This window comes from Dioscorea cayenensis, chromosome 14, assembly GCF_009730915.1.
Source record: "Dioscorea cayenensis subsp. rotundata cultivar TDr96_F1 chromosome 14, TDr96_F1_v2_PseudoChromosome.rev07_lg8_w22 25.fasta, whole genome shotgun sequence".
NCBI classification, from domain to species: Eukaryota; Viridiplantae; Streptophyta; class Magnoliopsida; order Dioscoreales; family Dioscoreaceae; genus Dioscorea; species Dioscorea cayenensis.
This window is the reverse complement of record NC_052484.1, coordinates 16,118,477-16,122,073: the sequence shown is the minus strand read 5'-3', so window position 1 is coordinate 16,122,073 and position 3,597 is coordinate 16,118,477. Positions and strand designations below refer to the sequence as shown.

The following is a 3,597-nucleotide window of genomic DNA, read 5'->3' as shown; positions in this document are numbered from 1 at the left end:
TTAGCCCCGTGGAATACGATCCTTGTGTCTTCGCATGAGGTATTACTTGGCGATCCCGTACATTTGCGGGGAAGCAATCACTTTTATTTCTGTTATTTCATATTTTATCACACTTATCACTATTCATCTTTAACATTAGTTAAGAAACAACTTAAGTGTCTTTATTCCCTACTCTCTGTAGATATGATACCCACTCATCTGGGATTATTACTTTGACACTTGTGCAGTTGCGGTTTACACGCATATACGGACGTGTCAAGTTTTTGGCGCCGTTGCCGGGGAGTAGGCGTTTAGAGATATTTTGCACTTGGTTTTTTTAGCTATTCATTCATTCTATTTCATATCTTCTTTTTAATCATCGTTCTGATTTTGTTTTTATTCTTTTGGTGCACCTCCAGGTTATGACCCAAGGGAACCCTTCGTTATTGATTGAAGGAGATCCCGATCTCGAACGTACACTTAGAAGGAAAGGGAAAGAACCTGTGCAAGAACAGTCTAATCTAGCTGAATTGGAAGTAGAAGAATCTGAAAACTTGGCAGAACAGAATGAAAAGCAGCGGACATTATCCGATTATGCCAGACCTTCAGTATAAGGGACACAATTGAGCATTGTGTGTGCCCCGATTACAGCTCAGAACTTCAAGCTGAAGCAAGCATTCATCCACATGTTGTAGCAATCCGCAGAATTTAATGGTTTGGCCGATGAGGATCCGAACAGTCATATAGAGAACTTTCTCAAGGTGTGCGACATGCTTAAGATAAACGGGGTAATGGATGATGCCATCAAGTTGAGAGCCTTCCCATTTTCCTTGAAAGGGAGAGCGAAGCAGTGGCTACACTTATTACCTAAAGCATCAATTACCACGTGGGAGGAGATGGTAGAAGCTTTTCTTGCCCGTTATTTCCTTCCAGGAAAATCTGCAAAGCTTAGGAATGAGATCTCATCCTTTGGATAATTGGAATTGGAGTCTCTATTTGAGACGTGGGAAAGGTTTAAGGAGCTCCTGAGAAAGTACCCGAAACATGGATTCCCGGAGTGGATGATTGTTCAGATCTTTTACAACGGTTTAAATTCGAGTAGAAGGCAACTCTTGAATGCGGAAGCAGGAGGTACCTTAGGTAGCAAGATCCCTGGTGAGGCCTGTCAACTAATTGAAGAAATAGGGTTAAACAGCTACCTATGGAATGCTAGGGAGAAGAAAAAGGTGGCCGGCCTCCATGAGATAGATATAGTAACCTCATTGGCGGCTCAAGTGGAATCATTGAGTAAGAAGTTAGATCTCCTAACTTCGAATAGAGTGGCGGCCGTGACTACTTGCACCGGGTGTGGTGGAGGACATGCTTCCTCCGATTGCCCGATCTCTATTTGTGATGCATCTTCGGTTGAGAATGTCAATTTTATAGGTAATGCTATGAGGAATCAAGGAAACCCATATAGAAACACCTACAATCCGGGTTGGAAGAGTCATCCCAATTTCTCGTGGAGTAACCAAGGTCCACAAAAGGCCATGGGGCTCACTGGGTTTTCAACAGCAGCAAGCCCCAAACATAGAAAACAGAGTTTCAAGTTTGGAGACCCGGATGAACGATTTGGAGAAGGCCTTAACTAGGTTTGTGCAATCATCTGATACAAGGTTCCAATCAGTTAAAGCTACATTTCCTAACTGATAAGTGCTTGTGAGATATAAATGCGAAGCGTTCATTCCTTATGATTAAGCATTACTTTTCTCAGGTTTTTATACTAATATGTGTCTGTTTTTATGTTACTTTTATGCAGGTAGGGTTGTGAGGCCAAGTATGAAGGAAATAGACCAATGTGGATCATAATGCACCTATTTTGGAGGGAATCTTGCTAAGGTTCAAATGCGAAGACATAGGTCAGGTGTGAGATGCTAGAGTGTGTGCCAACCTCCTCGTATTCGAGTGAGCACATTTATTTGGAGGGGCACAAAGGCAGTCACACTCGAGCATTCCGACTTATGCACATAAGAACAAGAGCTCCACCAACATGTATATCAATGAAGAAGCGAGTGATTCACGACGTAAACGTGTGCCCGTTTACGTTACCTTGATGAAAGTATGGAATTGGGAAGTTATTCAGGTCGAGTTCTATAGCAGAGAAATGCAGCAACACTGTAACATACACTGTAGCAACACTGTTCATAGCCGGCCGAGAAATCAGAGAAACAGAGAATCCACACAGGCGTGTGAAAATTATCCAGGCCCGTGTGGAAATTCCGCACGGGCGCGTGTAGCGTCCACGCCCGTGGAGTCGCCCGATTCCAGCCCTATTTAAAGCCGATTTCAGCCCCGATTTTGGGATTCTTTTCTCCATCTTTTCCCCAACTTGTGAGAGGGCTTCGGCAAGGGTTTTGAGGGGTATTGGCCAAGGTTTTGCAGAGGTTCTACGGCTCTGACATCGTCATTCCTGAGGAAGAAGGTTGGTAGGGGAGCTTCCGTCGAGGCATATCCTATATCGGACGAGGGAATCCTTGGACGACGAGTAGAGGACTTTCCACAAGACCATCGACACGACCATCGACGGGGTTTTTCTATGGATTCATTGCTTTTACATTCTATTTCTTTGATTGTACTTAGCTCCATGGAGAGCTAAACCCCTAGTGGGTACTTGGGTATTTGTGAACCCTAGGATGTATTCATTTCATTGAATCTCTTTATTATGCTTTCAATTAATTGATGTTTATTGTGAGTTCCAACCTTGAATGCTTGATTTTATGAACATTTCCCCTAGAGTGACACTAGGGTTGAGAGTTCTTGTTGGTAACCTTGTGAGTGAGTGACACACCACGAGTGTTAGACAAAGCTAGGTTGGAGAGGGTTGAGAGGGTGAGTCGAGAGGTACAGGAGCGTCCCCTTTCCCCTCCGGCGTGATAGATTCTACCTCCGTTCCTTGAGTTCTTTGTGGCCATAATAGAGTGAATGGTCTAAGGGATGAACCTCCGCTGGGGCCTAGTTGCGCGGGTAATGGAGTGAAGCGCTGAGGTGATCTTAGTATCTAGGGCTTAATTGTGGCTAGGGACCTTCCGCCTGGACCAAAGGGTTAGGTCTATATTTAGGAAGAGATTTATCACTTGGAATCTCTAGAGCTCATTGCAACTCTATGCGAGTGCGAGGTATTGAGATTGTTCGATTTCTCCTCCAGGACATGTATAGAGTTAGGTATAGTTGACCTTAGATTTGGGACTATGTATGTAAGGATTTCCACGACTCACTATTACATTGATTATAAAGCATAATAGATGACTCTTGCATTTGAAATGATTATCCTAGCCGGAGCATTATCCGAGTACCCCATCTTTATCGATTGCCTTACCCCCTTCTTTACTTTTGCTCTCTTACTTGTTGCTTTTATTGTTGAGAATTGAATCATTTTCACACTTATCACTATTGATCTTCCACATAGCTAAGAATCAAATTAAGTGTTTTTACTCCCTACTCCCTGTGGATTCGACCCCGCTCACCCGGGATTATTACTTCGACAAACCCGTGCGCTTGCGGGATATACGCAAGGGGATCTTGTCAGTAACTACACCGCTTTTTTGCATAATCTTAAAAATCAAGTAGGGTAGATTGCGA

General features: G+C 43.5%; 1 non-coding gene across 1 annotated transcript; it reads right to left on the bottom strand.

Moving 5' to 3' along the window:
- Positions 1 to 923: 923 nt before the first annotated feature.
- On the bottom strand, positions 924 to 1,030 carry LOC120276553. The gene has a single exon (XR_005541270.1). It is a non-coding gene; the product is annotated as a small nucleolar RNA R71 (small nucleolar RNA).
- Between the last annotated feature and the right edge of the window lie 2,567 nt (positions 1,031 to 3,597).